Source organism: Pongo abelii, chromosome 14 (genome assembly GCF_028885655.2).
Source record: "Pongo abelii isolate AG06213 chromosome 14, NHGRI_mPonAbe1-v2.0_pri, whole genome shotgun sequence".
NCBI classification, from domain to species: Eukaryota; Metazoa; Chordata; class Mammalia; order Primates; family Hominidae; genus Pongo; species Pongo abelii.
In genome coordinates this window covers 48525101-48552707 of record NC_071999.2, presented here as the reverse complement: position 1 = coordinate 48552707, position 27607 = coordinate 48525101, and the positions used below count along the sequence as shown (strand labels likewise).

Sequence of the window (27607 nt, the reverse complement as noted above, 5' to 3'; positions counted from 1 at the left end):
CAGCTCAGCTCCGGGGTATACTCTGCCTTTCTATCTGCACAAGTACAGGGAGCTTTGTCGGCTGTGCTTTTGCCTTGGCATTCTTTGCCTGCCATACCAGGGGTGAGTCTAATCGGTGCCCTACACAGACTACACTCTAGTTAGTGGTAATGATAAGAGGTAGGTGCAAAACCCTAAAATATAAAATCTAGGGTAATCACTGTGAAGCAGGAATATTGAGAATTTGCTGAATTATTTTATCAATAAAATAATAATTTGCTAGGTCTGCCTTTTGATTATGCACTGTTCTCTCCCCCACTCCTCCCAGTATTATTGATAGGGAAGCAGAAGAACAAATAAAAGAGAACAGAAGTTTTGATTACTGTCTTTTAAATGACTTCTAGGTACAAGGAGCAACCACTTTGTGGTTGAGTTTCCAACTGAGATTAAGAAAGGAGGCTGCCAGGTGAGTGGGAACACTTTATAGAGGGCCACTGAGATGATCTGAAACTCAGCAGGATTTTCACTAATTAATCCTGATGACCTTGTTACCTAAGATAAGCATAACACCCAAACAAAGCACATGACGGCTGGCACCATACAATCTGTGCTTTACAATTACCGATATATTATTTAATATGTCTTATTTTCTAGAAGACTGTCTCCTCATTCCAAAACAAAACCTCATTCCAAAACAAAGCCAATAGACAAATGAAAAATTAGGAATTGTATTTGCAGTACATATGACAGATGATGGGCTAATTTCTCTGTGAAACAAGGGACTCAATTAGTAAAAAGTAATAACTCAGTAGAAGAAAACAAATAGAGAATATGAATGGGCTATTCAAAGAAAAATATAACAGCCAAACAAAGATGGCCTCATTAATGATGGCAAAAATTAAAATAAGAGAGTATTTTTCAATTGTCCATTGGACACAATTTAAACAGTTGATACTATCTAGTGGTGGTGAGAAATTGTCACTCTGTTGGAAGGAGTGTAGCTTGGAATAATAATTTTTGGAGAACTTTTAATTCTATCTATACAAGTTAGAAAGTTATAATTGTAAGAAGGCGTATTGCATATTTTTTAATTGTTAAAACTCAGAAGTAACCTAAAAGCATACCAATAGGAATATAGTTATTATAGCATACCTGTTCAATAGTACATAAAATTGCCATTAAAAAGAACAAACCCATCTATGTCAATGATACAGAACAATGTTGCATGAATATTATATATGGTATGAGCACTTTTTAATAAAATAGCAAATGTTTCCATATTTTAGGCCTGTACCAGCAAATACACACATGTGTAAATATGCAGATATATATGCTTGTATATGTGTGGGCTGCACATGAAACTTTTATGGTTATTATCTCTAGCAAATGGGACTATGGTTGGAGGGAAGCCAACAGTTCTTGCTTAGTTTATTGAACTACTTGAAAGTTTTAGTTTAATCACACCTTACTTTTAAAGAAAAGCCCTAGAGTATATTAAAGCATTTTACTAAAGGAGTTTGTGTTTTAGTCTTTTCCAAAAGTTACTTAGCCCCCAAAAATAGATATTTTTTCCTCGAGGTCCATGCTCTTAGCATGTTATAATTTCTGTTGGAATGAAAGTTGTATTATAAACACATCTTGCTAACCTTCTTCATGATGCCAACTCCCAATATTGTTCTCTATGGCACCTTTCCTACTGTCTTATCTTTTGCAACTGAGTTGATATATTCTCTGCAGTTTTGGGTCTTGTTCTGTTGTTCACAGTTTTGGATAGCTATAACTTGGGATAATTTATGCATACCTCAATAACAATAAAATAAGCATATTTAAATAAGTACTTCTTTTCAGAAGTCGTCTAACCTGCCTGAGAGACAGTAAGGCCTAAATCTGCAATTTGGGAATTGGGGTCCATGGACTTAGTTTTAAGTCCCTCTGATTCCCATATTGTTTTCCATGTCATACAGAAAAGTAAGGTTGTACATGGAATACTGAATTCCAGTGCAGTTTATAAAGTGACAAAGGATAAAAATAGTTCTAACTAAAGAAGATGGCTTAGCACTGAAAAGAAAAAAAGTATAAAAACATCAAATAAGTATGCATGTGTTTGGAGGAACCACTTTTTGTGAAGCATTTTGTGAATAAGCCCCTTGCATATTTGAGGATTCAGCAGGCCATAGGGCTGTCTAACTCTAAATGCTGTTCCCCTGCTTCCTTGTACAGGCACAGCTGAATTCTAGTCAGGCTTGCCAGCAGGCCAGATGTGTGTGAGTTTGCCAGATTTAGCTGATTGAATACTGCCATGAACTGAGAAAGTCTCTAGTAACATATTTTTACTCTGTTTGTGTCATCCTTTTTGTTATGGAAGCTGAGTGGTTTGCAGAGAAGAGAGGTGAGGAATTGGGAGACTGAGAAAAACAAAACTTTCCTCATATTGTTTTGTCCTCATTAGCAGGACGAAGTGTGGCAGGGGATATAAGTAGAGGATTCGGTGACAGAAAAGACATACTGTTATCAGAAAGATATTTCAGTCCCAAAGATTATGTTGGCCAGCCTGTAAAAGGAAATCTGCTACTTTATAAAGCAAATCCAGTTGCTTTTTATAAAACTCTACTTCTCTTTAGTCTCTGTATCTTTCATTGAATTCTCATCTATAATTCACCATGAGGATCCATTTTCCCTTTACCTGGAAGAGTGAAAAAAAGAAGAAAACAAATGAATCGTCCAGTCTGTTTAATGTTGAAATGTAGAAGTGTCTCCTTGTCACCCAGGCAAAAATAAATGAAAGCCTGCCAGAGCAACTAAGGGAAATAGTGACTAATTCACAGTGATCGGGGATAGAAATGCTAGACTTTTCCTGAAGCCAACACAAATCAGACCCATCCTAGAAACATCCTGGCTCCTTCAGAGTGTTCTGCTGGAATCTTAGTCCAACCTGATAGCCCATCCAGTCTTGCTTTGCCTTAAGGAAGTGAACAACCAGCTAATTGTTTTCAAATTAAATGCTGTTTGAATAAGGACACCCAGAGGAATAGTTCAGACTGGAGACTGCAAAATTCTTCCAACCACTGAAGCCCCATCATCAACACAACAGCTGATGGCCTTTCTGCTGAGAAACTGACAGTAATCAGAAAGGTGCTTATTGGGGAGCAGAAGGGGCAGCTGTTGACTAGCAGCCAGTTCCCTAGTAAAGATGTGTCCTGTTCTTCCCAGTGGTACCAGAATCAGCGGATGCTGCCTTCTTGACAGCTCAGCACCAGGTTGGTTTCCCAGCTCTCAGAATGACCACAGAAGCAGCCTTCCAAGTAGCATGTACTCATGGTACAGCTCTCATGGATGGGACCCCTCTAAGTCTTCTTGTGATTTCCCTCAGTGGGACACTGGGCCTAGATTTGCTTAAGACAGGAGATAGTGTGAGTGTGGAAGAATAGCAGTTGTAAGTAGTACACACCCTATCAGCTATGATCTCCTAACCAACAAATCTTCCTATATCTTTTTTGTCATTATTATTGGGGAATTTTTGTATTTATAACCACAAAATGAATTTTTTAAAAATTTAAAACTTCTGTTAGAGACAAGATCTCACTGTGTCACCCAGTCTGAAGGGCAGTGGCATGATCATAGCTCACTGCAACCTCGAATGCTTGGGCTCAAATGATCCTCCTCCCTCAGCCTCCTGAGTAGCTGGAACTATGGGTATGCACCACACAAAATGAATCTCCTGTTTTCAGCTTAACTTCTTATACGGTTGGAACCTGGCTGGTGAGGTGGGAGTGGGATGCTATTTCTAGCCCAGAATGAGGCTCCTGAACCAGCAAGACACTAGGTTCCATTTAGAACAGGAAGATCAGTCAGAGCCACCCTGCTTCTCATTTCTGCCTTTCTTGCCTCTCCCAGGCAGGATCTCCTCCCTTAGGCACTCATCCCTGTTCCTGTCAGGAAGTTTCTGCTAAAAGAACTATCCTCCCAGTGCCCCTTTCCTGAAATTGTGTCTTGTCCCTGGATCTTCTGAAACCCCTTTTCTATAAGAAACAGGCTTCCTGATAGCCTCAGACCGCTTTATGGAAACCCCTACCACCTTCTGGCCATACATGAAATCTGCTTCTTCTAGAGAAGGTATTTCTTTCTATACAATTTTGACTCCCCAAACGGTCTTGGACTTGGACATGGTATCAGAATTCTCCTGACTCTCTATTTTTCTCCCATCTGAAGTAAAAACTTTCCTACCTTAAGATATGCAGTCCAGCTACTGTCTTTCCTGGGTGTTGGGGTGGGACTTTAATGTCCTGACCTACCACTGATCTGCGCTGTGAACTTTCTCCTGCTTCACACTGCACTGTGTGCTTGCACTGGCTTGCCCAGGCTTTTTCTACTGATTGAGGTATGTGTCCTTTTCTTTTTCACTTATTCAAATTCTATATAGCTCAGGTCTTTTACCCTCTCCCCTAGTCCCTTCCCTGGTAACCCCTGCCAATAGAGGTTTCTTTATAAAAGTTTACTGTAGCCCTTCTTTGGCATGTAGCCATATATGGCACTTGTGACAATCAACTTTTATATAATTTACATCTTCTAATGTTATCTAACATTTTAAGTATAGGGTGACTTATGTACCCACTTAGATGGTCAGACTTTTTTTTTTTTTTTTGAGAATAGAACCTTCTGGGAACTTTCTTTGATATAATTATCATCAAGCCCAAGCATGATACTCAAGTGTCTAATAGATAATTGTGGAATGAAAGAAATAATTAATCATGAATGAATGTTTCAAGACGTTGGGAAGCCCTGCTTTCTTTTGTTGCTGATTTGCCAGTTATGACCTATCTAAATACATTTCCTAGTGTGACCTCTTAGTTCTCAGCTTCAACTTACTGTGAGGTTTGAGAGATCTACAGTAGAGTAATTTGAGCTTGTAAGAAAAAAAAACTATTTTTAATTAAACAGTATGACTACAAAGCAAAAGCTGTGGTGGAGTCAAAATAGTGTCTATATTCACTATCATCTCTATAAGTGAGGAAATACAGTATCCTTAAGGGAAAGCCTAATGTTCTATAATATTAATCTCTGCAAAATGTTTCTTTTGTCTTTTACTACATATTAGAAAAGAGAAATAATTAGTTCTAGAGTTAAAAAAAAAAAAAACTGGGCAAGTTAGCCTAGTAACTTCTTTTAATTGCTTGCTTGTTTTCCTGGAAGCATCAAAGAGAATGGGAGCGATTAAAGATTTAGAAAAAATACAATTATTTACGTCCCATGTTACAGTGAGAGCTCACCATGGGATGCTTTTTGCTATACATTGAACATTCATTGGTATCAAAGTTCTTTTCATTTTAGGAAGCCATCCCCAAAGGAGAGCAATTTAAGTAAGGGGAGATTTGAGAAGATTGAGAACTGTTAAATGTGGGAGGAGGTAAGTTATAACGGCCCAACCTTCCTCTACTTTGATTTCTCTGCTCAGTGCTATCTCTAAAAAGCAGTATGTCATCCCTAGCTGCAGTGGAGCAGATTCATACATATTTACCACTTGCGAATTATGAATGTGCAACCCAAAGAGTAGCAGTGTTCTTTGTCTTTCTGCTTTTCTCCCTTCACTAATGATTCAAAACTCTTAGCACATCCAGGATTTGGAGACTAGTTTTGTAGCTTGTCATTTCCATTGTATATGAATTGGGTCTTTGTAATTTAAATGGAATTTTATTTTCCAATTTGGAAGCTTCCATGTAGGTAGACTGAGGTTTTCTCCATCCTCTGTTGGGGCTTTGATGTAATGATTTATTAAGGTACTAGGAGAGATATTGATCCTGCTAATAGCTTCTGCCTTGCCACATAATGTTTTACATTTTACTCAGCTCAAAGACCATATTCCCCTTTTCTGCATCTGATTGACCATAAATACTTTGGCCTTTCCTCAGCAATTATCTCACTTACCAAAGCAGTGGCTAAAAGTCAAGTATTTATAGACTAATTAGTGAAGTCAACATGTCTAAATAGAGTACTTCACATAATACCAAGAAGTATTGTACAGTACTGTGAAATTAGCAAAGTTTGCTACAAGGCAAAAAAGCAAGGGTTGAGAACACAGATGGTTGAGGACACATATATGGCTGATGCTAGTTGTCTTTGTGTGATGATTAAGACACAGCTAAGGTGATGTTTTATGATAGCACTTTTCCTCTGTAGCTTCTCTCCTTAATCCTAACATCTTTTTACTCGTGAAAGCTTTGGGATATTAGCGGGTTTGCAATTTATTCCCAATTTTTTTTATGGTTCACTATTTTGGGATACCAATAGAGAGGAAGATATCATTTGACACTTGAGCTCTTAGATAGAAAGACAGGATAAGAATACAAGAATCACTGTTATTTTTAAAGCTACTTTGTATTTTTAGAATGTCTTTAAAGTATTAATTCTCGTCCAAGATATAATTAGTTCAGTTTTGAAAATAAGAAAACATTGCTGGTTTAAGAGTATATTGGGCTAGGGGTCAGAAAACCTGGTTAGGGCCGGGCACTGTGGCTCACACTTGTAATCCCAGCACTTTGAGAGGCTGAAGCAGATGGATTGCTTGAGCCCGGGAGTTTGAGACCAGACTCCTGAGCAACATGGTGAAACTCTGTCTCTACAAAAAATACAAAAATTAGCTGAGTGTGGTGGTGTGCACCTGTGGTCCCAGCTACTCAGAAGGCTGAGGTGGGAGGATCGCTTGTGCCCAGGAGGTCAAGGCTGCAGTGAGCCAAGATGGTGCCACTGCACTCTAGCCTGGGTGACAGAGTGAGACCCTGTCTCAAAAATAAAAACAAAACCTGCTTGGAGTCCTAGCTTTGAAACCAGTTACCATATATTTTTGTACTGGCTACACAAGTCCTCTGGGCATCACTTTTCTCATTTTGGAACTGGAGATACAAAAAATCTACAAAAATCAAAGGAGATAATGAATGCCCAAGTACTTTGTAAATTGTATAGCACTATACAGATCTAACTATGTTTTTAAATCACTTGCATTTACATAAAGGGCAGCAAAGGATTCCTTTCAAGGTAACTGTAGGCAGAAATAGGATTTTAGCCCAGACTGCTGTTAAGTCCCTAACGTGGCTCCCTATTTTTGCTGTAGTCTTTACTTCTGATTCAGTGTGTACATGGATTCTTATGTACACCTGCCTTTTGCATTCCATATGATTCACGAGGGAAAATATCTTTGGAATCTCCAAAGATTATGGATTTTTTTTGGAAGTAACAAGGAATGTCTCCTTATCTAGGATCCACCTGTAATTATTTATGTTTTCCCCAAGTAGCACTAGTGCACTTAGAAAGATACTTTGTGATTTCTCAGCCAGGCGCAGTGGCTCATGCCTGTAATCCCAGCACTTTGGGAGACCAAGGTGTGTGGATCACTTGCACTCAGGTGTTCGAGACCAGCCTGACTAACATGGCAAAATCCTGTCTCTACTAAAAATACAAAAATTAACTGGGCATGGTGACAGCACGCCTGTAACCCCAGCTCCTCGGGAGGCTGAAGCAGGAGAATCGCTTGAACCTGGGAGGCGGAGGCTGCAGTAAGCGGAGATCGCGCAGCTGCACTCCAGCCTGGGCAACAAAAGTGAAACTCCCTCTTTAAAAGAAAAAAAAAGAAAGAAAGAAAGAAAGAAAGATACTTTATTCTCACAATACTCTAGGACTAGAATGGAAAATAGCAACAGTCAATTCTCCAACATATCTGCCTTAAGTAAGCATCACTGTGTGCCTGATTTATGTCATGCTTTTTGTTTGTTCATTATCCTGCACTTCCTTTAATCCCTCTGCTTGTCATTATCTGCAGGAACTAACAATTTGCAAAACCAGAAACCAAAGCAAAAGTGAATCGTACAAATGACATCAAAAAGGGATAAGGCAGATATATTTAAGTGAGCCAGTTTTAAAGAAGCAGTGAGTAGTTTGACACCAGTATAACAGGAACTTTTTCTTTGGGCCTTCGTTGTCAGAGCAACCAAGTGTCAAGCCCAGTCTGTCTTATGAGATAGCATTTGTTTTCCTGTTTGTTTTGTTTTAAGAAGTAAAATAGCGAAATGGTGATGGTCCTATATTCACTATTAACTTTAGTTATTATTTATTGACTGCTCAATGCAAGATTTCCCAATTCAGCACATATGAATTGGTATTATGACAATAGCTACCTAAACCTACATTAAATAATAGTATTCATGTTCAATTTTGTTGCTGCATTTCATTTTTGTGTGCCATTCCCAACTTCTGGTGCCGCCTAACACCTGTCTTTAGGTAGTGGTGGTGTCTCTAGGTTGCCTCTGACTGTTCAGATTTCCCAACGCCCATCTCTACTTCCCATATTTCCCCATACAGAATATCCCAGGTTCCAAAATTACCTCCTCTTCCTCTTCAATATTATTACAAACTCCCATTTTTTATCATGACTAGTTCCATTAGGAACGAGCAGTATCCTTAAATTAATTGGTAATAAGATATCTGTGACCAGTGAAGCTCCTCCCTAATTCTCCTAGGGCTGTATTTTCACTTTAACAGAAAATGATATGATATGCTATTTGCTTGGATAAGCAATCATTTGTTCATTCATTAGCTCAGCAAATAACTGATTGCCTAGTCTTACCTTCATGTATTAAGACAAGCAGAGGACTACAAGGTTAGGTAGTTCTTTTTGGGTAGTCAGTCCTGGACCTCAGTTAATGACCCAGGCAAAACCATTCATGTCAGGCTTATTTTGGTCCTACTGTGTATACCCAGGAGTGCCTACCATGTAGGCAGCAGCAATTTCAGAACAAATGAGAGGGGGAAGAACAGTTGCAGAGATGAGAGGAGAAGCAAGCTGGGGCATGGAGATGCAGAGAAATAAAAAGGGAGGAGAATGTATAGCCAGAAGAGCTGAATTATTTAACTAGCAAGATTTCTTCTGACCCTAAGATTCTGTGTAAATGAGAAAGAAGAAGGGAGGGAATAAGCTAAGGAATGAAAGGGGAATGAGGAGGGTTCTAGGAATACACTAAAAGGCTGCATTTTTTTTTTTTTTTTTTAGTTAAGAGCCTCTAGGTTAATAAATATCTTATGAAGTACTGTTTATCTCCTAGAGCAGAGGTGAGCCCTTTTCTATAGCTTCTAGGAATTTCAAAAATCAATTGGTGGGTGGCCTCCCTGGCATGCTTCTTTCATGACATCAGAGAATGTCTCCCACAATGAAGTTGAAGCTGTCAATGAATACTTCGGTGTTTTATTTTTAAGCATTTTTTTTCTTAAGTCAGGGCTCTCAAAGAGGGTTGGTAAGAGATCAGAAACCTCTCAGAGTGACAGGGCTAAAGGTCTCTGCTTCTTCCTGCAGAGGTTGGAGATGACTCAGACATCAGGGTATCAGGTAGAGACCAGGTCAGGCCAGCAGGACATTAAAATACAGAGAAGCTAAGAACAAAACCCAGCTACTTATAAAACCAGTATTTTCTAAACTAAAGAAGCAAATGGAAAAAAATTAAGGCCTGTGTAAATGTTATTTAAATCATTTCATTAAGCTTACCACATACCCTTTAAGTCAAAATAACCTCATCTTGTCTGAGTTGGTTTGTGGACACAATTGTGCTGGGCCCATCCTCTCCTGCACTGGCTGAGTGTGCTGTAGAAGAGGAAAGGTGTAAGGAACAGCTAGAACAGCTTTGTGGGCAATTTTGCCATCATGATTGGGTGAAATTTAAACTGATATTAAGATACCAAATGTTCTTTTGCTTTTCAGTCATCATATTATCAAATGTAATAATCAATTGTTGCAGCTTATGAAACCCATGACTATCAAATTTGACTAAATTATAACGTACCTTTTAAGATAAAAGTTTTTGGTGTATAAAAAGGTTTTTATCTTAGAAGATAAAAAATGGGTCAGTAGTTTCCTGAAGCAGAAATATTCTGCATAATTTTTATTTTTTTCTCTCTTTATTATTATTTTTTATTCCAACAACTTGTGAGTCAACAGTACCTCAAAAAGATAATACATCATGATCAAATTGGTTTCATCCCAGGGATGCAGGGATCATTTAACATATATAAGTCAATAGATGTGATACATCACATAAATAGAATTAAAAAGAAAGGCCACGTAATTTTTAGAAAATAAATTATCCCCTGAACTTGATCCAGCACCATGCCTCACACAGCTCATATTAGTTTACCTTCCCTTTATTAATATTAGTTCACCTTCTCCTGCACCCTAGAGCAGGGGTCCCCAACACCCAGGTCATAAACCAATACCAATTTGTGGCCTGTTAGGAACAAGGCTGCACAGCAGTAGGTGAGAGGCAGGCAAGTGAGCATTACCGCCTGAGCTCCACCTTCTATCAGATCACTGAAGGCATTAGATTCTCATAGAAGCGAGAGCCCTATTCTGCGCTTATGAGGGATCTAGGTTGCCCACTCCTTATGAGATTCTGATGCCTTATGATCTGAGGTAGAACAGTTTCATCCCAAAACCATCCCCCCGCTGCCATCTGTGGAAAAATTGTCATCCACAAAACTGGTCCCTGGTGCCAAAAAGGTTGGCGACCGCTGTCTTAGAGCCTTGATACTAGTGTCTCCTGAACCAGTGGGTCCTGAATGTGGAATTCAGTACAGCTTTTAAGGCCTTGATCACAGGAGTTCAACTTGAAGTGGATGATTCTGAAACCAGACATGTTGGAACTGGGTTCTTGTAGGATCTACCTCATTTTCATTGGAGACTAAGGAGGAGCCACATGAGCATTAGGCTCAGAGCATATATACATTTGCAAGATACAGAGGAGTATTCTCTAGAATCTACTAATGCAGTTAGTATATTTTAAGTAATGGTAAATTTCAGCAATGTTAAGAATAACATCATCTGAAAAGTCATGCATTGCTGCGCCGTAACTACTTTTACATGAGGTATTGATCATAGTAGAATACAAAACTTCCATTCTTGTGAAGTCAGAAGATAAACTGAAAATATGAATGAAGTTAGAGATGAATTAGTTATTTTACTCGTCTTTTTGTTGAATAGAGGGACTTGCGCTTCCTAATGAGTCATTTTAAAGTACTTTTAGCAGTTGTTGTTTTGCTATTCTTGTCTGAGTTTGAATTCTATTGACTAGGTAAAAATGCATTTCTCAGTTGCTGAGTTTTCAGATTTCTGTTTACAAGATAGAGACATTAAAGATGGGAGTTTTGCTAGAGACTGTTTCATTGTTAGTTCAGAATAAATTCAATGTGACTGATATTACAGTGGACTGATTGATACACTCTGAGAGAGAACTGTCTCTGTCAACAACAACAGTCTAATTCCATAAATTTTTACTATTTTGTGCCAAAGACTTTCCTACATGGCAAGGATAAAATGCCTTTTGGGAATTTATTATGCTTAAGACAAACATATGGACAGAAAGTTTCAAAAAGTGTAATAAATTCAGTGTTAGAGGGAAACAAGAGTTTGTAGGAGGATCAGAAAGGGCTTCTACACCAAAAGGAGAGACTCTAGGAAGAGGGTTTTTTTTGGTTGTTTTTTTAAATTAACCATTTTCAAGTAAACAATTCCATGGAATTTGGGAAGCGCTTTTGCAGAAGGTAATATCTGAACCCAGTTTTGATAGGCTTTTGATTGAAAGAGGAGGAAACAGGTAAGTGGAGGGAGAGACATGGACATTCCATTAGTGATATCTGTCAGCTTGTATTCCTTTCCTGCCAGCCGCACCTTGGGTTGTCCCTTCTTAGCTTATGGAATCCAAGTGGTACATCTTCAGGAATAGGCCACCAGGGCTGGCCATTCAGACCACAGGAATAGCAGACCACAGGGATGGCATGTGGACCCAGACAGATTAAGGAGACCCAATCCTGAGACATTTGTTGAATTCCCAGAAGAAGTTTTGTTGTGTTTTATAAAACTGAGGTTGCTGCATGACGTAATGTAAATCTGGAAGTCCTGATAGTCATTTTGCCTCCAGTTAAAGATAACCTACTTAAAAATGAAGCCAATGCAGAGGGCAGCAGAATTAAGAGATGGAGAAAGGTCCTCATAGTCTAAGCACCTAGTTCTACCCATACCTGAACCCTTTATCCCTTGAACTTTCCATTAAGTGTACCAGTACATCCCTGTTTTTACTTCAGCCACATTGAATTTGGTTTCTATTATGTGGAACCAGAATAGTTCTAAGAAAGGTTTCTGTGGCGGGTCAGGGAGAGGGATGTTAGTTGTTTTGCTTTTATGAAATTTTGTTATTTTTGACTTAAAAAGAAACTGTGGCAGTTTCCAAATAACTATACCTTCTGAAATAGAAACTTTTTTTCTTTTTCTAATGTGTTCAAATAATTAGGAATTTAAGCTTAGTTCTAAAACTATTATTTTAGAGCAGAATTTTATATCACTAACACTCAAAAGAAGAGCCTTTGGCCAAATTCTAGTCATAGAAAGACATTATTTTCCTACGAAAGGTTTATAGTGTTTGTATATACTCTCTAGCCACTCTCTTGGGGAGGACTTGGGTTTCTGGACAGGAATGCCCCCAGCAGTGGGGACATCAAACCTGCAACCTAAGTTAGGGGTTGCATCTGTCTTTCCTGATCGCACTGGGGGTTAGAGCTGTCTCCCTTTTGGGGTTCACAGTGCTATATCCCTAGTACCAGAGAGTCCCACTTTCTAGAAGAGCCCCTCAAGAGGTCATGTCTTTTTTAGCCTCAGTATTGGGTTTGTAGGCCATCTGAAGATTTGTGGATATATTTAGGCAGAACATGGTTTTATAATATCTGGTCACTACTGTTAACTCAAACTACTCATTTCAAATAGTAAAGTTTCCTGAGCTGTTTGCTGACAAACTACTGAAAATGAAAGTATTCCTTTAGACCTACAACAATAAAACAACCAAAATTGCCCCTTTATATGTTTTATCTAGTCAGTATGTAGAAAGTTCACTTTCAGATCTTTCTCTTTGATGTCTTTATCAGTTACCTTTTTCCATCAAAGATAACTTTTATCTTCACACATCGTTAATGAATGTTTGTAGAAGTTTGCTTCTCTTATACACATATCTTGTCATTTATCTGGAAGTACATATTAAGTTAGGGCATTCTTCCACAGGGCTCTCTGTTTGAAACTATTTTATTTCCATACTTTTATCTCTAGCTTGTTTTTATTTAAGGAAACCAAAGCAGATACAGACTTAAGAATGTGAATGTGTCAAAAATTGTGATTGTTTGTGATTGTAGTTGATTATGTTGGAGAAACCTTTCTTCATGGAAACAAAATTCAGACTTTGCTCAAGAGCCATCTTCCCCAGTTGGTCTGTGAACCTGGGGTGGAACTCTCAGAGATATTAACTGTGATCCAGTTCAGAGGCAAGAAGATGGGCCAGGCCTGACTCTCCTGTGATTTTATGGTTGGCTGGGCCGGCTTAACAAACAATTAGCTTGCATGTATTGTTGAAACAATAATCCTCGATTGGCCCAGAGGGAAGTGTTGGCAACTCAAATGGGAAGAAAAGCAGTTTAGTCCTCCCTGTGTTATCCATGTCTGAGATACTTTGCAGAAGGCACTCACTTCCAGAGAATCCAATCTGACAACGACCAGGACTTGGCAAGTCAATCTCAGTGATGTTGTGAGAAGGATAATTTAGATTAAGTTGTACTGTTTTGACTATTTTTGGTTCTGTTTCTTTTTGTTCAAGTCATTGGGATGCATGAGAATGGTTAAGTGAGAAGTATGGTGATAGGTGAGAGATCTTACATATTTTAATGATTGGTTTATTTATAAATAATTTGTCATCAAAATTCTGTTTTGATAGTCACAAATAATGAAAAAGCAGAAGTTGGGGGTGTGAGGAGCATATCTCTGCTGTCAAAATCTGCAGAGCTCTGGAAGATATGGATCCTTCAGATGTGGTAAGCAGGGCTCCGACAGTGAGGCGGCAAAGGAGATTTATTTGATTGCAGTCTCAGTGTTTCCCTTTACAGTTAGAGTGACATAGGAAGTCCTCCCACCATCCCTAGGCTCCTGTGGAGTCTGGCCCTACCGCTCTGCCCTGTGACCTCTTCTCGTGCACGTGCCTGTAGTTGACCGGCTCCAGGCACACGGCCGAGCTGTCCTCCACATCACCGCATGGCATTTGCACCTGCTGCCTGGGACGCTCTTGATGGGGCTTGGCAGCTCTTTCTCTTCCTTTACCTTTTGGTTTAAATGCCAACTCATCTGAGAGGCCTTCCCTAAATCTGCTGAAATCTGCCCCCTCCATAGCCATTCAGTCTCTATCCATGTTTAACCGTCTTCATAGCACTTATCACTCTTTGAAAATTTGTTTTAGCTTGTCTGTTTGGTCTTTTCCTACTAGAACACCTGTCTATGAGGGCAGGGACCTTATTCAGCACTGTATTCCTAGCATTTAAATATTATCTGGCACAATATAGAGATTCAATTAACACTGAATATTTTATCTTTCAAGACTTGTTCGAGTGCCGATTCATTATTTTATGTTTGAAACATAAACAAATAGTTCTACTGCCTCCTGCCATTACAGAGAAAATGCCAACCTATCGAAATGGCACCCCCTTCAACATCCTCCCCTGCACCTATCAGAGGTCTCTGTAGCTCAGATAAGGTGGATCACTTTATTGAATAAAAGAGGAGAGAGGATAGTAGATGCCAACAATTAGACATATACTATTTGCTTGGAGGAGACATCTTCTGAAGCATCTTTCTGACATAAATAGCAATCTACTTCCCCCTGGGGAACATGCACACTGTTACACAGCGTGGACATTAAGTTTCCAAAATCAACAAGTCCCTGGAAGTTTCTTGCTATTTCTCAGTCCGTGACCTTTGGCTTTGCTTTAATGAATTGTGTGTTCCTGCTGCTTGGCAGAAAACAGGGAGAGAGGCAGGATCCTGGGAAGCTCCACACTCCCCACCGACCCCTCACGGTGACTGGGGCCCACAGACCAGGCCTCTGATGGAGGCCATTCCCAGGAGCCCGGTCCATCCCTCCCCATCCTAACACTGCCTCCACCACTGGGGCCTCTTATGCATGTATGAGAGAGGAAACAAAGAATCTTTACAAAAAGATGATTTTTGTGAGGTAGTTTAATAGAAGAGTAGACAGCAAATGCCACCCTAGGGTCAGCTGGAAAAGCTAGTTGCATAAGAATTGCATTTTCTTTATCACTTTGAAGATGGTAGGATGGGAAAACTCAGTAGCTTCGTATACCTTGGGGTCCTTTAGAGAAGACTGTCAGTTTACCGAAACATGCCTGGCCTGTTTTATTTAGAGGCGCAGACGCATTGTTTTAATGATATCTGGAATTCCTTTGAGATAGCAGAGATACCATTGAAGGTTGTGCCCCTACCTCCCTTGGATGCAGCTGTGTGGTCAGGAGAGCATGTGCTGCCAGTGAGGCCAATTGGGGCTAAGAATTTCGAGGATAAAACAATGGATGGAGTTTAGGGATGTGTGTTGTTTATGTATAAATGGGAGCAGAAGAAAGAAAGTTTTTGAAAGAAAATAAGTACTGACCTCTGTTCAATATAGTTTGTCAGGCTGGTTTCAGAGCAAAACCACTGTTCTCTCTTATCAACTTGTTCTTTCCTTTTAAAGATAAGCAGAAATATCACTCCCTCTTCAGCCTAAATGTTCTGCTTGTCTTGACCAGCAAATGCTTTCAATTATTGGCTTCTTCCCAGAGCAGAGAGACACGCTAAACCTCTGCCAGGTAAGGTGACGCTTACTGGATGAAGCTTGACTTTTGTTCTCTTTGTGGTTGGATCATTTGGGAGATAGGCGGTTCTATTGTGATTATGCTCCCAGCCTAAAATTAATGAGCTAATTTGGGCATAAAACTTGATTTCTATAATTATTTTGGTAATAAGTGTACTCTATCAGGAAAACACAACAGCACCCCCGCTTAATTCAATTCTGTCAGCTTTTATGAAGCATCAACTGTGTGTCGGGCCATGTTTTGGCCCTTGGTGGGGTGAGAGGAGATTAAATGGGCTCTTCAAGGCAGTAGACAACAAGAGGCCTGCTTATATATGAGGTTACTAAGAAATAGTTGTGTGCTTGGGTTCTCATTTTATTGTAATTCAAAATATCATTTAGTGAGTGCCTAACTTTGGTCAGGCACTTAACATGAATCATCTCCACTCCTTACAACAATCTAGATAAGGAGATAATATGAGCTTTAATTTACAGCCCAAGAAACTGGCACTCAGAGAGAATGAATAACTTTCCAAGTTTATACAGCAAGAGAGTGATTCTGATTCACTGTGTACTTTTTTTTCCGGTAGACAGTAACTTAGGCTGGGTGCGATGGCTCACGCCTGTAATCCCAACACTTTGGGAGGCCAACACAGGCGGATCACTTGAGGTCAGGAGTTTGAGACTAGCCTGGCCAACATTAGCCAGGTGTGATGACTCATGCCTGTAATCGCAGCTACTTAGGAGGCTGAGGCAGGAGAATTGCTTGAACTCTGGAGGCGGAGGTTGCCATGAGCCAAGATCGTGCCGCTGCACTCCAGCCTGGGAGACAGAGTGAGACTACATATCCAAAAAAAAAAAAAAAAAAAAAAGACAATAATGTAGATGGGAATGTATTTTTAAATAAAGCCACATCACATGCCAGTTTTAAAAACCATCTACAAAAGAGATAAAGGAGAGAGATGATTTTCAAAATCTTTAAAAGCTCAGTGATCTAGTATGGCTTGAGATTTGAAAACTATTTAACAGGAAATCAATGTATGACATGAAATGAGAACAATAAGACAGGATTTCTGAAAAGTCAGAAGCAAGGGTTTTTTTTTCTTTGCATCATTATGGGTAACAGAAATAAAGAAAAAACTTACTGTTTTGTTCTAAAGGCATAAAACACAAGTAAAAAATGAACATCAGGTCTTTAACATAACAGTCCTGTACTGTGGGAAGCAGGGGCAGGGAACCTTAAATACTCTAGTTCAGTGACTCATTTTTTACTACAAACTATAATATGAAAAGCATTTTATATGACAAATCAACACACAAAAATTTACATATACCCACACAATAACACTCATCTATATGTGAAACAAAATATTTAATGAAATGTTACCTCTATTACATACAGTATACTCTGATAGCTTCTGTTCTAGCTTACCAAAACAATTTATGTTTCTGATCCATTCACTAATAGCTCAAAACATGATGTTTGGGAAACAGGGCTCTATCTGATCCCCCAATTTTTTCCCCTCCTCTCTTTATTCCTTCCTCTCTTTACTGCTCAACCCCAGGAGAAACATCACTATAACAAACAGTAGAAGAAAGAACAACCTTCACCTTCCTTCACACCCTTCCCCATTCCATGTCCCCATGTGTAACATACATAGTCCCTTCCTCTCAGCCCTCATGCATACTCGTTCTTACAGACTGAAAGTTTGTCCCCTGCAAATTCATAAGTTGGTATCTTCACCCCTAAGATGATGGTATTAGGTGGTAGGGCCTTTGGGAGGTGATTGGGTCATGTAGCCGGAGCCCTCATCAAGGAGACAAAACATTAGTAAGCATTTAGAAAGTTTAAATAATATGATAAACTTTATGGACACATAAAGATATTGAATACGCAAGTGCAGAAAATCTTTTTTTTCTAGTATACATAGAACATATAAAAAACTTGAGCCAAAAAGCAAATCTAAAAATGTTTCAAAGGATTGAAAACTTATAAATAATCAAAAGTTGATCATAATTTATTTTAGCTACAAGACAGTAAAAATAATCCTGAAAACAACAGCAAAATCTTGAATATTTCTATATTTAAAAATTAGGAAACAGTTCTGTGTAAACAATGGGTTAAAGGAGAAATCACAGTGGAAATTAGAAAATATTTTGACCTGAATGATATTGAAATGTCAACATATCAAAATATATAAAATGCAACTAATGCCATCTTTGAGGAAAATGTATAGCCTTAAGTGCATATGTTCGAAGGAAGACTAAAAATTAAACAACATTCATCTCAAAAACTTAGAAAAAGGGAAAATAAACTAAAGCAAAGTAGGAATAAGGAAAGAGGAGAGCAGAAAATAATGAAAATTTAGAAACAAAAACAAGAAATAAATGTACAGCAGAAATCATCATCGAAGCCAAGAGCCAGGTGTTGTGGTTCATGCCTGTAATCCCAGTGACTATGGAGGCCGAGGCAGGAAGATCACTTGAGGCCAGGAGTTCAAGACCACCCTCGGCATCATAGCGAGACCATCATCCTTGAAAAATGAAAAAATTAGCTGGGCATGATGACATACACCTATAGTCTCAGCTGCTTGAGGGTCTGATGTGAGAGGATTGCTTGAGCCCAGGAGTTTGAGGCTGCAGTGAGCTATGATCACACCACTGCACTCCAGTGTGAATGAGAGTGAGACCCCCATCTCCAAAAGGGGTGGGTGGGGAGGAAAGGCAAATGTTTTCTTGAGAAGTCTATTAACATTTTCAAGCTCAAACAAGGAAAAAGAAGAGACTAAAACTATAGCCAGGTGGTAAGAATGAAAAAAGAGGAGGACATCATTATAGTTCCTTGCAGACATTAAAAATATGAAGAGGATATTAACAACTTTATGTCAAATAAGTACAAAATCCTGATGAAAACATTAGCAAGTAATATATTAAATAGTTAATACATGAGCAAATTGGAATTAAACCAGGGACACAAGATTGACTCAATGTAATTTTTCATACTAATTAAGAAAAAGCACATGATTACCTCATTATATGATGATAAAGTATTTATTAAAATTCAACATTAATTCATATAGTAATTTTTAGTATAAAAGCAATAAAAGGAAGTTTTCCTAATCTGAATGTTATTTAACCCAACCCAAAGTCTACAATAGTTTATATATGTGTACCCCAAGTCTACAATCTAAAATGTGTCACATTACAGTCATTCTAGCCTTATTCAGACTTGTGACATACCATTCCACATTTAGTTTCTCATCTTCTCTATGGTTTTTTTAAAAATGATGAAGTAAAAGAGAAATGAAGGAAATATTTTATGGGAGGATTAAATATATCATGATGTTAAGTTAGGCATTACCTGAGAGAGTGACTGTATCAACATGCACACACCTGGCAGGAGGACCAGGCTCAGAGGCAGCCTGAACAGATGGGTTGAACCCTGGGACAGGCTGAGGGAGATCAGCTAGCGCTAAGAGCACTGTGACAGTCTTAGGTCTGGAGAGGCTGGGTCCTTAGCCCAGGAAAGGCCAGTTCACTGAGAAGCAGGACTATTGTGTGGTTGGAGGACAGAGGGTACTTAGCCTCTGTGTGTTTGAGGAGTGTTCCTCCTGGGTGAAAGGCTAGGCAGATGCAGGGGGTGCCCCATACAACCCTGAGACTCCAGGGAAATGAGATAATGCTTTTTCTACTCCTTAGTTCCAATCAGTAATAAGCTAGGTAATGTTCTGTGTATGTGGTATATCGTGAGAAAATAGAGGAGACATTGATTTTCAGCAGTTTCCTCCACCTGGTTCAGTACTTTTGGATAGTGTGTCTCACATCACAGGATCTTTTATAATTTCACTTGAGAGCTTATTAATTTTCAGTGAAATATTTTGATATAGTTATCTTACTTCACAGAAACAATGCAGAGAACTACATAGAAAATAAAGTAGCTATTATCGCAGTCATCATCATTACTTCTGCTAGTTTCCTATATTTCCCAAGCCACTTCATCCTGGGGATAAAAACAAATCACAGTAACGGTTACAAAACAGCATTTCTTTGGCTTCAGCTGGCTCGCTCAGATTCCTCCCAAATAGCTCTGGAGTCTCCAGTAAATGTCTCACATACATTCTGTGAATGAGGCCTCTTATTTACCACTAATCACCAGCAAGTTATTCCCCTTCTACCCTGGGAATGTTTCCAGTTGCTATGCCTTCACTTGTCATTGGTAGCTGGGAGTTGTGACTTCTACTGATACCCATCCAAGGTGACAGAGCCCCATATCTAGTGGCAGTTATGTGTAGCTCAGTAACGAGTATTATCTCCCATCAGTGGACGAGTGCCAGTGTCATGCCTTTCTAGTGCCCCACTGAGATTTCAGATAAACCATTCTTAATTTTTAGCTCTGCATTTATTGCAGTTTCTCTGCCCAGGACTCATGAGTGCCCACTGAACCAGTCTCTCAATATTCAAAGACTTTACCTATGTGTGGTTTTTCCACCATTACTTCATTTTTCTGACATCATTGTGTCTTGTCCTAGAAGCAGATTGTTTCCTTGGCACTCCATTTTCTTCCATTCCATCTGAGGAAGCTCCGTGGTTTTTTATGTAAATTGGTCCAAAGATAATCCACCTTATATCCTCCATATGTATCTGATACATTTGATAGAGACAGATACAAATAGAGCGTCCACTCAGATACAGGACAACTATACCACTAGGGCTGCCCCAGCATAAGGGTGAACAGCTGGGCACTTTTTACATTAGATCTTACAAATATTTCTTTCTGAGCATATAAGGTTGTGAGTGACCAAAATGTTAGAGCAGATGTTATGGAAGGTGGTGATGTATTTTGAAGGAAGAAGGCTGTCATGCAGACACTTCTGTGCCTCCTTTATCATTCTGGTTTGGAATATATATTTTTCTTGAAGAAGCATTTATAGAGTTGAGAAAACCATGGAGTTTTTTTTTTTTAAATGAAACTCCCTGCTTCCTAAATAGTCTGAAAAGTAATTATCTTGTATCCTCTTATGGTTTGAAGCCTCTCAGCAAAGTATGGGATTTTTGTATTACATGCAGGTAAATCAGCAATAAATTTCTCCAAAGCAAATATTGTAAACTTTTCTATGAAAGAGGACTAAAATTCTAAAATGCAAGGCTAGTTACCTGCTTCATTAAAAAACATGAATGCAAACAAATTTTATGAAAAAATTATGGAAAGCAATTGGCTAGAGAGTGATTATAGGGGTTAATCTCTGTACTAATTGGCTTGTTTGGGACATACCACCAAACAAGATTCACCAATCATTTCTAGTTTAAGTAAATGATGCGGCATTATAGCAATTAAAACATGATTCATTTTTCCACAGTGTTTTTACATTAACTTAAAAATAATCATTTGGGTTTAATCCAAATCAACAAAAAAATATACAGCATCTAAATAGAGCTTTTACCTTCCAAGTAATTTTTCGTGCCGCTGAATGTGTAGAACGGTGCAAGACAGAGCCTCATTTCTGAACTGCACAGCTTAAAGGATATTCTCCTAAGGCATATACTTCCCTTATAACCCCTATTTATTTATGCTACAGGCCATTACTCTAGTGAATGTGATGCTGCAGTCATTCTTACAGTTACAAATTATAATGTGTATGTGCAAGTTATAACTTTCCTGCACGGAACAAGGAGCGGAACTGTATCAGGTAATATAAGAAGGATAAGTAAAAGTCACTTGATACAATAAGGAAAATAAGTTTTGAATAATATTTTAGCAGGGATTTTTTTTTCCTTGAAAGATGCTTAGTTCTTCTAAATTAAGAGTTTCTACCTGACAAATCCCAAAAATACCATGGGGAGCAAGTAGCCTGATGATATGTGCTGACCGTGTGCTGCTCATGGGCTGAAACTTTTAACACCTGAATCGTGAACATGGTGAAGATTTCTGAGGTCCTTTTTGAGGTCCACGGGAAGTCATTCACTAGCTTGCTATTTTCTCTTTTTGTGAGAGTGACTCTTTGCTACAAAGTGCCTGAGGTACTGCAGTGTATGGAGTTAACGATGGAGGGAGAGGTAGTGGCAGGCAGGGTATAAGAAGACCCAAGAGGGCCAAGCATTGCTTCCTGGGATGCTAGAGGCAAATGAAAAGATGGATCTTGCTACATAGTCAGATAGGTCTTCTCATATGTTTTTGCTCAGCTAGGTGTTTCTGTGAGTTCTTTAGTGATAGGTTCTAAGTCTTTATTCTTTCTTGTATTTTCAGAATACAAGAAAATGTGTTTGTATTTCTAAACACAGTGTCAGGCACCTAGTAGTTATTAAGTCTTTCATGATAATGATGATGATAATGATAGCAGTAGCAGCTAACCTTTATTCACTAAGCACTTTATATGTACTCCGTAGTGTAATCTCTATGACAATTGTGTGGAGGAGTTATTTTCCCTATTCATAGATCAGGTGTGGAATGTTTAAGCTCCTTGCTAAAGGTCACACAACCGGTAGATGTTAGAGCCAGGCTCAGATCTCTGATAATGAAAACTGTACACGAATGCAAATAATTGAATGAACTATCAAGTAATGTAAGCAATATTTTCATTTAAATCCATGGATCCAGAAGCATGCATTTTACATCAGACTGGGACAGGATTTCTTAACCTGTTGTCATTTTGGGCTAAATAATACTTTGTTTTGGGGTCTGTCCTGAGCATTGTGGATATTTAGCAGCATCCCTAACTTCTGCTTACTAGTTGCTAGTGGCAACACCCCCCAACCCCGTTGTGATAACCAAAAATGTCTCCAGAAATTGCCACATGCCTCCTGGAGAGCAAAATTGTTGCCAGTTGACAAATACTGGACTGAGAAGACCACCTTAGGCATCTGCTCTTTAGGAGCACCCATTCCTACTGTGGTCATCTTGGAATATTGTAATTTGCAAAGAGACTAAAAGCATCATTTTCCACAATCCCTAGAAGACCTGGCCTAGGTACACCTACCATCTTCAGTCTGTGATAGCATTATTGTCTTTACCCTCTAGGAGTTAAGGGATGGGGTAGCGAACAGTTTTTTTTCCTTTTTTCATAGGAGTGAAAGAAGGTAAAATATTATCCCTGGAAATTGATCAGACTCTGTACCTGGTGTGGAAATCACTGACCTATTCTGGGAGAGGAAAGGGGTAGACATCAGGGCTGTGGACAAGGAGTGTGGTGGTTGGAAATTTTAACTCAGTGTTTGCCAGCAACACTGAGCCTGTTCTTTAGAACACAAGCCTGTAGCCCAGATGCAGTTATCCTAGGCCCAGAGGAACCTGGTTAAGGACCCAAGTGGGTTGCTACTTACTCCACTATATTTTCTTGAGAAATTATTTCTTGAGGATCTAAAGTATGTTTGTGGTTGGAGTCATACAATGGAAAGGATACGTTGGATTAAGGAGGTTGTGGCTTGGTTTACAACAGTAAGAGCCAGTGCAAATTTTTGGAGGACGAATTCAACTTTTGCACTTAAAAATCACTAATAAAGATTCCCACACTAATTTTACACCAAATTATGGAATAAACAGCATCAGTGTTCACAGTTTGAGAACCTTACATGGCTGTACTGTCATTTAGTTCTACTCTGTTTAGCATTCTGGCATGGATATCCTGGCCTACTAAAAAATGGGTGCTCAAAAATTCCTCAGTACTTCAGAATACATTTTAGGGAATACAGTCTGCTTCAGAGTTACTTAGGTAGGTCTCCCAGAGACCATTCGAGTTTAATGAGGCTAACTCTGTATGTATTTAATTTGTTAAGAAGTAATATAAGGCATGAGAGAATGGCATTTTATAGAATTTGTATGCTTTCAAACTCTGGGCAGACTTTTTTTTAATTTCTAAATTAATTTTAAAAATTAGTGTAAGTAATCTGATTTAAGAAGTGTAGAGTTAGAAAACATATAAACTTGGCCATGTCACTAAGGGCCATGTGCGTCACCAGTGATGGACTCAGAGGTAGTGAGGACAGGAAGGTAGTTGGGTGACAAAACTCATGTACCCAGGACTCAACCTGATAGAATGCCAATCAGAAATGGAAAAAACATATCAGAGACTTCATGAGAGCTAAAGGAAAATACTCGATTTACTGAAATAAATTTGTATTCCAACTTCTTTCAATGTATTGCTGTGGAAATCCTAGAAAAATGACACAAAATATTGAGAAGGGAGAAAAAAACTCAGCGGGAGAATGAATGTAGCCATCCATAGCTGAGGGGGCTTTATCTAGTCCTAGATCCTCTTCTTCAATCAGCCCTCCTCCTGGGGGAAGACATGATGACCATGAACTGTGGCTCCAAAATCAGGTCGTTACTCACTGGGTGCACATTTTTCACCAGGCCCTTTAGGATTTACGTAGTAATCCTCATTTTCAAGAAATGTATGTATATTCTAGGGCTAGGTAAATTAAGGCATGTCCATGAAAAAGATCACTGTGCTTTCTGTAAAAGTGCTGTTATAAACTGCACTTCTCAAACTTTTTCTCAGTACTTCTTAATACTCGTAAAAATTATTTGGGGCTTCAAAAAGCTTTTGTTCATGTGGTTATATCCATCAATACTGTATTAGAAATTAAAATAGAAAATTTTAATATATGTATATTTATTTAATATATATATTTACACATTTAAAAATAAAACACATTGTTTAACTTAAGATACTCTTTAAGAATATATTTTTGAAAACAAAACATGTTAACAAGAAGGTTAGTATCCTTTTACATTTTTGCAGATCTTTTTAGTGTCTTACTCTGGCTTGATGGAAGACATTTGGATCCTCGTAGCTGTGTTACTATTCAACCTGTTATGATGCTTCAGTTAAGGAAAATGGAGAAAATCCAGCCTCAGAAATATAAGTAGTTGTAAACAGAGGAGTGTTTTAATAATCTTTTCAGATAACTTTGGATATTGTTCTTTGATACTACATCAACAATCAAAATCTGCCTTGTTTCTTTTGAATCATATAGCAGTTTTACCAACCATTGCTTTTGCCCCATCAGTGCAAATGTCAACACAGTAAAAAAGGCAAAAAACATTTTAGTATTATGAAAATAAACTTAGCCTCCCAGACCATAAGAAAGGATCTATCAGGGACATCTAGGGTTCTGTGGGCCATACTTTGAGAACCACTGTCATAGAAGAACATTTTAAAATGTAAAAAAAGTCCACAGTGTATTGTTAAGTGACAAAGGGATAGAATTGTTATTAACATTATAGTTTAAGAGTTACAGGTTTTAAATTAAAAATATAAATAATAAAGAGAAAAACTGGAAAAGTATATACCAAAATGTTAAACTGGATAGAAAATAATACCATTTTATTTTCTTCTTTTTCTGTATTTTAACAGAGCTATTTATTCAGTCTTTCACGTGTTAAAAATTAAAACTTTTTTTTAACTTTCTTTTATTATACTTTAAGTTTTAGGGTACATGTGCACAACATGCAGGTTTGTTACATATGTATACATGTGCCATGTTGGTGTGCTGCACCCATTAACTCGTCATTTAGCATTAGGTATATCTCCTAAAGCTATCCCTCCACCCTCCCCCCAGCCCACAACAGTCCCTGGTGTGTGATGTTCCCCTTCCTGTGTCCATGTGTTCTCATTGTTCAATTCCCACCTATGAGTGAGAACATGCAGTGTTTGTTTTTTTCTCCTTGCGATAGTTCGCTGAGAATGATGGTTTCCAGCTTCATCCGTGTCCCTACAAAGGATGAACTCATCATTTTTTATGGCTGCATAGTATTCCATGGTGTATATGTGCCACATTTTCTTAATCCGGTCTATCATTGTTGGACATTTGGGTTGGCTGCAAGTCTTTGCTATTGTGAATAGTGCCGCAATAAACATACGTGTGCATGTGTCTTTATAGCAGCATGATTTATAATCCTTTGGGTATATACTCAGTAATGGGATGGCTGGGTCAGATGGTATTTCTAGTTCTAGATCCCTGAGGAATCTCCACACTCACTTCCACAATGGTTGAACTGGTTTACAGTCCCACCAACAGTGTAAAAGTGTTCCTATTTCTCCACATCCTCTCCAGCACCTGTTGTTTCCTGACTTTTTAATGATTGCCATTCTAACTGGTGTGAGATGGTATCTCATTGTGGTTTTGATTTGCATTTCTCTGATGGCCAGTGATGATGAGCATTTTTTCATGTGTCTTTTGGCTGCATAAATGTCTTCTTTCGAGAAGTGTCTGTTCATATCCTTCGCCCACTTTTTGTTGGGGTTGTTTTTTTCTTGTAAATTTGTTGAGTTCATTGTAGATTAAAAGTTTTTAAATTAAAAATTTAAGGAAAATATAAAACCTCCTACAGTACTGTTACCCTAATAATACTATTTTTACTTCTTGTAAAAAGTATTATTTACTTATTGTAAAAAAAAGTATTATTTTACTTTAGTTTTTTTGTATTATATTCTGCATAATGTCTTTTATAGAGTAGGACAATTTGTTTTCCCACTTACTATTTTATAAGGACTTCCCGAGATTGTTTATGGCCAAAAACTTTCATTCTAATTATATATAAATTACTAGCACTCTTATTACTGATACAGATTTTTGTTATATTGTGATTAACTGGCTAGTCTAAATGGTACCCAATGATATAAGTTAATGTAATTTTTTTCTTAAAGGGGTGCAACAGTAATTTTTCATTAACTGAGTTTAAATAAATGTAATCACATTAATATTCTAACAATTTTAGATCCTTAATTATGCTAATTTGATTTTAATGATTTGGCAAATTCCTGTTCTTGGAGATTTAAAAGTAGCCAGAGGTACTTTCAGTTTAGATGCAGTTTTGTTTTATACGATTGTTGCTATAACTATATTGTTGCTATAATCTTTTAACTTTTGATCATTCTCAACCTGGTTTATTCTACACACAGCATGGGACTAGTGGATAAAGGTAACTATTTTCAAATCCTGGGGTTGCATAATATCTGCACATGAGATAGTTCTGCTTGTTGGCATTCTGCTAAACCATTTTCTAAGCCATATAATTTTCATTTCTTAGTACCACTTGCATGATGAGCTAGCTCTATGTGAAGAAATTTAACACAGGTAGACTCTGCAGATCACCCCCAGGTGGGTTCCTATCAGAGATGATAAGTAGGAAATAATTGGATGGAAGCACCTTTCCTTTGTACAGCTCTGATTCTTTTGGAAAAATTCTACTCTGTCTATCAGGAAATAAATCCTGTAAGTACATTTTCTACTTTGATCATATACTTTAGTTCTTAACAATATCAATGTCAAGCTTGCTATCTCCATTGAATCAGACCATTTATGAAAGTTGATAGGTATTGTTTGAAATACTATGAACATTGGATGCTTTGTTTAGTTGCTTCCCCTTCTCTCCAAGGTAACCTTTACTCACATGCAGCATAAAATATTAGATGAATATTGAAACAGCATATGTACACAGGAGAGTCATCTGACTTCAGTCACTGATTCAGAAGGATCGTGAGTCAGAGGTATTCTTGGCATTTAAACTCAGACTACCTGGATTGGACAGGTTAGTGTGACAGCTGCATTCGTAGTTTGTTGTTTTAATAGCTGTGCAAACAATTTTTACTTATTGGCTTTTTATATAATTGGGGCCTAGAGACAGTTGGCCTAGGAGTAAACTTGGCACTTCTGCTTCTAATAGTATCATTTAGGAAAGTTACTTAGCTTCTGTCAATGTCTTCATCTGTAAAATGGGAATACAGTAGTCCCCCCTTAACCAAGAGGGGTGTGTTCTAAGACTCCCAGTAGATGCCTAAAGCCACGGACAGTACCAAACCCAACTGCTGTCAATTGGAACTCATTTCTGTACATGTCATCCACCCACAAATTTAATGCCTTTTCTATCTTAAGTAAGCACTTATCACGCACTGAGGCCATAACTTTTGCAGTTTGAAGAGACGTGACAGCAAAACTAGCAT

General features: G+C 38.3%; 1 protein-coding gene across 12 annotated transcripts in view; it reads left to right on the top strand.

Annotated features, from left to right (window-relative positions):
• The window catches only part of ENOX1 (ecto-NOX disulfide-thiol exchanger 1), a 571794-nt gene that overhangs the window by 224025 nt on the left and 320162 nt on the right, over window positions 1-27607 (top strand). For 4 of the 12 annotated variants that reach the window (XM_063714804.1, XM_054528961.2, XM_063714809.1 and 1 more), the window contains one exon: window positions 5308-5383. The exons of the other annotated variants lie outside the window; for them this stretch is intronic. The gene's annotated coding sequence lies outside the window, so the exon portion shown is untranslated. The remainder of the gene's footprint in view (window positions 1-5307; window positions 5384-27607) is intronic. 12 annotated transcript variants of the gene reach the window in all.